This window comes from Oncorhynchus keta, unplaced genomic scaffold (genome assembly GCF_023373465.1).
Source record: "Oncorhynchus keta strain PuntledgeMale-10-30-2019 unplaced genomic scaffold, Oket_V2 Un_contig_1475_pilon_pilon, whole genome shotgun sequence".
NCBI classification, from domain to species: Eukaryota; Metazoa; Chordata; class Actinopteri; order Salmoniformes; family Salmonidae; genus Oncorhynchus; species Oncorhynchus keta.
The window spans coordinates 7,640-14,690 of NW_026278931.1; the positions used below are offsets into that span (position 1 = coordinate 7,640).

At 41.5% G+C, this 7,051-nt stretch overlaps 1 long non-coding RNA gene across 2 annotated transcripts; it reads left to right on the forward strand.

Moving 5' to 3' along the window:
- Nucleotides 1-246: 246 nt before the first annotated feature.
- Nucleotides 247-2,459, forward strand: LOC127918740 (uncharacterized). 2 transcript variants are annotated; one of them, XR_008100722.1, is made up of 3 exons: nt 247-299; nt 495-687; nt 2,245-2,459. It is a non-coding gene; the product is annotated as an uncharacterized LOC127918740 (long non-coding RNA). The 2 variants fall into 2 exon arrangements; XR_008100721.1 differs by lacking the exon at nt 2,245-2,459 and adding an exon at nt 1,466-1,660.
- Nucleotides 2,460-7,051: the final 4,592 nt, after the last annotated feature.

A 7,051-nucleotide genomic window follows, 5' to 3' on the forward strand; every position in this document is an offset into this window, starting at 1 on the left:
AAAATGCAAAATTGACTGGTCTGATGAACACAGGATGGCCGAGCAGTGATAGTTGTACATTTCCATCACTCGTTGTGTTGATTTCATCATCTCCGTTAGGTGATGTTTTACACTATAGAATCATATTGCAAATGCACGTGCATTGTTGTGCAACTGGTAACCCAAAAATAAAAATATGGTTGTAAATGCATTTACCGGTCATTCTGATATTAATGCTCGCTATGGGAACACAGGATGGCCGGGCAGTGATAGTTGTACATTTCCATCACTCGTTGTGTTGATTTCATCATGTCCATTAGGTGATGTTTTTACACTATAGAATCATATTGCAAGTGCGCGCGCATTTGCAATATGTTTCAATGTGCATTTACCATATGAAATTTGAAATGCTCAAAAATGCAAAATTGACTGGTCTGATGGACACAGGATGGCCGAGCAGTGATAGTTGTACATTTCCATCACTCGTTGTGTTGATTTCATCATCATTCCATTAGGTGATGTTTTTTCACTATAGAATCATATTGCAAGTGCGCGCGCATTTGCAATATGTTTCAATGTGCATTTACCATATGAAATTTGAAATGCTCAAAAATGCAAAATTGACTGGTCTGATGGACACAGGATGGCCGAGCAGTGATAGTTGTACATTTCCATCACTTGTTGTGTTGATTTCATCATGTCCATTAGGTGATGTTTTTCACTATAGAATCATATTGCAAATGCATTTGCATTGTTGTGCAACTGGTAACTTAAAAATAAAAATATGGTTGTAAATGCTACCAAAAATTCTGATATTAATGCTGGTCTGATGGAACACAGGATGGCCGAGCAGTGATAGTTGTACATTTCCATCACTCGTTGTGTTGATTTCATCATGTCCATTAGGTGATGTTTTTACACTATAGAATCATATTGCAAGTGCGCGCGCATTTGCAATATGTTTCAATGTGCATTTACCATATGAAATTTGACATGCTCAAAAATGCAAAATTGACTGGTCTGATGGACACAGGATGGCCGAGCAGTGATAGTTGTACATTTCCATCACTCGTTGTGTTGATTTCATCATGTCCATTAGGTGATGTTTTTCACTATAGAATCATATTGCAAGTGCGCGCGCATTTGCAATATGTTTCAATGTGCATTTACCATATGAAATTTGACATGCTCAAAAATGCAAAATTGACTGGTCTGATGAACACAGGATGGCTGAGCAGTGATAGTTGTACATTTCCATCACCTGTTGTGTTGATTTCATCATGTCCATTTGTTTATGTTTTCTCACTTTTGCAAAGTCACTGTGCATTTGCAATATGGTTCAATGGGCAGGTACCATCACGAATTTGTCATGCTATAAAATCCTGCAGGAATGTGAAATTGACTGGTCTGATGAACACAGGATGGCCGAGCAGTGATAGTTGTACATTTCCATCACTTGTTGTGTTGATTTCATCATGTCCATTAGGTGATGTTTTTTCACTATAGAATCATATTGCAAATGCACGTGCATTGTTGTGCAACTGGTAACCCAAAAATTAAAATATGGTTGTAAATGCATTTACCGGTCATTCTGATATTAATGCTCGCTATGGGAACACAGGATGGCCGGGCAGTGATAGTTGTACATTTCCATCACTCGTTGTGTTGATTTCATCATGTCCATTAGGTGATGTTTTTACACTATAGAATCATATTGCAAGTGCGCGCGCATTTGCAATATGTTTCAATGTGCATTTACCATATGAAATTTGACATGCTCAAAAATGCAAAATTGACTGGTCTGATGGACACAGGATGGCCGAGCAGTGATAGTTGTACATTTCCATCACTCGTTGTGTTGATTTCATCATGTCCATTAGGTGATGTTTTTCACTATAGAATCATATTGCAAGTGCGCGCATTTGCAATATGTTTCAATGTGCATTTACCATATGAAATTTGACATGCTCAAAAATGCAAAATTGACTGGTCTGATGAACACAGGATGGCTGAGCAGTGATAGTTGTACATTTCCATCACCTGTTGTGTTGATTTCATCATGTCCATTTGTTTATGTTTTTCACTTTTGCAAAGTCACTGTGCATTTGCAATATGGTTCAATGGGCAGGTACCATCACGAATTTGTCATGCTATAAAAATCCTGCAGGAATGTGAAATTGACTGGTCTGATGAACACAGGATGGCCGAGCAGTGATAGTTGTACATTTCCATCACTTGTTGTGTTGATTTCATCATGTCCATTAGGTGATGTTTTTTCACTATAGAATCATATTGCAAATGCACGTGCATTGTTGTGCAACTGGTAACCCAAAAATTAAAATATGGTTGTAAATGCATTTACCGGTCATTCTGATATTAATGCTCGCTATGGGAACACAGGATGGCCGGGCAGTGATAGTTGTACATTTCCATCACTCGTTGTGTTGATTTCATCATGTCCATTAGGTGATGTTTTTACACTATAGAATCATATTGCAAGTGCGCGCGCATTTGCAATATGTTTCAATGTGCATTTACCATATGAAATTTGACATGCTCAAAAATGCAAAATTGACTGGTCTGATGGACACAGGATGGCCGAGCAGTGATAGTTGTACATTTCCATCACTCGTTGTGTTGATTTCATCATGTCCATTAGGTGATGTTTTTACACTATAGAATCATATTGCAAGTGCGCGCGCATTTGCAATATGTTTCAATGTGCATTTACCATATGAAATTTGACATGCTCAAAAATGCAAAATTGACTGGTCTGATGAACACAGGATGGCTGAGCAGTGATAGTTGTACATTTCCATCACTCGTTGTGTTGATTTCATCATGTCCATTTGTTTATGTTTTCTCACTTTTGCAAAGTCACTGTGCATTTGCAATATGGTTCAATGGGCAGGTACCATCACGAATTTGTCATGCTATAAAAATCCTGCAGGAATGTGAAATTGACTGGCCCGATGAACTCGGGATAGCTGGGCAGTGATTCTGGTTCATCTCCATGGCTCGTTAGGGTTGATTTCAGAATGTCACTTTTGGTGATGGTCCCTCTCCGTTTAAACATATTGCTAATGTACAAAAGTCAACTAGCAAGTCAGTGTCCATCAGTCAATTAGATGTCATTTTGACACCAAACTGATACCAATTGACACCAAACCCACTTTTTCCAACTCATTTAGAAGCCAACTATCATATATGTCAGAGCAGGCCCATAATTCACAGCGCCTTTAGTTTAAAACATAATAAAAACGTAAAACACATAGTTACGTTCTAGCTGCGGGTCCAGGTCAGACATTATGTGAAGGCCTATGTGAGGCGACCCCGAATCCCGAGTTTCGGCTCGATAGGTCCTTCGGTGCCCGAGTAAAACCCTAATTGGTGCTGAAAATCCACTTTTTCCATGCCTTGCTATGGGGTCCTTGAATGAGCTATCGGACCGAAACGTTGGGGTCCGTCTCTATGGGCCGAGCCGGTTCCAATGCACCTAGTCTTGTGTCTCTGAGACTTTTCTAAATGTCGCCATTTTCGTAATGGTCAAAATGAATTGAAATCATTGCAAATGTACGAGGCTATTTCTCGGTCCGAGAACCTTCTAGAGCCACCTAACTCACCACGCACTATCGACCCGAGGTCTAGAACAGGTTTCTAAAGTTTCGGAACTCTAGGTCTGACGGTTCTTTTTAGCTCGAACAAAGCTAACTATTGGAGGCACTGTCTGTCTCTACAACCCCCAATACGTCCCTCCTTCCAAGTTGTGTGTCTGTGTGATTTAGTTTTCCTTTGAAATTTTATGGGAAAAATGACTGATTTACAGTTCATGGGGTTGCCTAATCACACATATGAAGTTTTGGACAGATCTGACTTTTTAACCCCTCGAAACAGCCCTGAGACACCAATTAAGGCACTTCCGGTTGGCACAGGAAGCTATAAGTCAACACATATCCTCACTGGGCTATGCTTTTACAGAATCCTGTGTTTTAAGTCCTTACGTTAAGAATTGACTGATTTACACAGGGTTGAATGCACTATGTCTATCAAACTGCAGGCAGGTAATGGAAAAACACTTTTAGGGTGATTTTAACCACTTCCGGTTGGTCAGGAAGCCTAGAATCAACACAGGTAGACCTCATACTGGCCTGATGGACTGTCATCAAAGACAGGTTCATACGGCATTCATAACCCATATAGACTTCAGGTTGAATTTAGGGGTTCAGGCAATGTATTCCTATGGGAGAGAAGTCAATGCAAACTCTTTGAAGTAAACACCTTCTTTTAACTATTAAGGGTTAATGCCACACGGTCAAGGTTAGGCTTGCACGGATCGGAAGGACCTTAGGAACGTACCTGAGGTCGAATTGTGCTTCTCACCTAACGGTTCTCTCACTGTCACCCAAAAGCAAATGACATTGAGGGCCAGGCTTCCTTTTGCGCCTTCTTTTTTTTCAAGGTCGCTGCACTCAGGGCGAGCTACGGTCAGCGGGGCGTCTCGTTGAACTCTGCACAGCCTGGAGACTATGGTGATGCCATTTTTGTGTTGATTTCAGAATGCCATTTTGGTGATGGTCCCTCTCCGTTTAAACATATTGCTAATGTACAAAAGTCAACTAGCAAGTCAGTGTCCACCAGTCAATTAGATGTCATTCTGACACCAAACTGATACCAATTGACACCAAACCCTTTTTCCAACTCATTTAGAAGCCAACTATCACATATGTCAGAGCAGGCCCATAATTCACAGCGCCATTAGTTTAAAACATAATAAAAACGTAAAACACATAGTTACGTTCTAGCTGCGGGTCCAGGTCAGACATTATGTGAAGGCCTATGTGAGGGCGACCCGAATCCCGAGTTTCGGCTCGATAGGTCCCCGGTGCCCGAGTAAAACCCTAATTGGTGCTGAAAATCCACTTTTTTCCATGCCTTGCTATGGGGTCCTTGAATGAGCTATCGGACCGAAGCGTTGGGGTCCGTCTCTATGGGCGAGCCGGTTCCAATGCACCTAGTCTTGTGTCTCTGAGACTTTTCTAAATGTCGCCATTTTCGTAATGGTCAAAATGAATTGAAATCATTGCAAATGTCACGAGGCTATTTCTCGGTCCGAGAACCTTCTAGAGCCACCTAACTCACCACGCACTATCGACCCGAGGTCTAGAACAGGTTTCTAAAGTTTGAACTCTAGGTCTGACGGTTCTTTTTTAGCTCGAACAAAGCTAACTATTGGAGGCACTGTCTGTCTCTACAACCCCCAATACGTCCCTCCTTCCAAGTTGTGTGTCTGTGTGATTTAGTTTTCCTTTGAAATTTTATGGGAAAAATGACTGATTTACAGTTCATGGGGTTGCCTAATCACACATATGAAGTTTTGGACAGATCTGACTTTTTTAACCCCTCGAAACAGCCCCTGAGACACCAATTAAGGCACTTCCGGTTGTCACAGGAAGCTATAAGTCAACACATATCCTCACTGGGCTATGCTTTTACAGAATCCTGAGTTTTAAGTCCTTACGTTAAGAATTGACTGATTTACACAGGGTTGAATGCACTATGTCTATCAAACTGCAGGCAGGTAATGGAAAAACACTTTTAGGGTGATTTTAACCACTTCCGGTTGGTCCAGGAAGCTTAGAATCAACACAGGTAGACCTCATACTGGCCTGATGGACTGTTACCAAAGACAGGTTCATACGGCATTCATAACCCATATAGACTTCAGGTTGAATTTAGGGGTAAAAGGCAATGTATTCCTATGGGGAGAGAAATCAATGCAAACTTTTTGAAGTAAACACCATCTTTTAACTATTAAGGGTTAATGCCACACTGTCAACGTTAGGCTTGCACGGATCGGAAGGACCTTAGGAACATACCTGAGGTCAGGTGTGCTTCTCACCCTAACGGTTCTCTCACTGTCACCCAAAAGCAAATGACGTTGTGGGGCAGGCTTCATTTTGGGCCTACTTTTCTAATGGTCGCTGCGCTCAGACCGAGCGAGCTACGGTCAAGCGGGATATCTCGTTGAACTCGGCACGGCCTAGACATTATGTTTATGCCATTGCCTGCTCTCTGTGTCTTTAAGAACCACACTTTTCACTCCATCCTTGCTGTGTGTGCGTGTGAGAGCTTTTCTTTGACATCTGCTGGGAGAAATGACTGATTTACAGTTCACGAGGGTTACCTAGTCACACATATGAAGTTTTGAAAAGATCTGACCTTTTTAACCCATGGAAACTGCCACTGTGACACCATTAAAGGCACTTCCGGTTGGCACAGGAAGCTATAAATAAACTCATATCATGATTGGGGTATGCCTTTACAGAATCCCGAGTTTTAAGTCTTTACGTTAAGAACTGAGTTATTTACGGAGGGTTTAGTGAGTGTGTGTTATTTCAGAAAATCATAGAAAATCACAGAAATCTCGCAGAGCTCCGCAGCACACTTTAAAAAGATTCGTAAGAACAACCTGCAACTGGATCTGTAACCGTTGAAAAAAAAAACACCTATCCGTGAACATCACCAAGGTGTCGTTATGCGATTTCTCTTAAATGACGATAGATAAATGGCTGGTTCTTTTTTATTGACACCGGAGGCTCCTTGACTTTGACGTGAAGTGGAAAAATAATTTCTCTATTTTCATTTGGACCTTTAATCCCAGATAAATGGCCATAACTCAAAAACCGTTGAGGCCTAGACGCCATCTTGTTCGGGGCCAACTGCCCATTATGCCGCCCCTACGCTCACGAGTTTCGGCTTCTAAATATTTTCAGTTTTCGAGATAAGGCCCCGTCGTGAATCGTGATGTTTTGTAGCAATAGCCATATGATTGCTTATGCCCTCTTGTGGGAATTTCGGGACATGGGAAAAATGACATAAATCTTATTATTTTTTGTAAAAGCGGAAACCGAATGTCCGACAACGTTCATTTGATGACTTCCTGGTAGGTCCGGCCCTGCCCTCGGCGACGCCGTCCCGAAATTTACAAACGATTTCGGACGTCTAGTAGGGACCGTACATTTGCAATATGGACTTTCTCACTAACCATACAGGTACTGCCGAATTCTTCCCT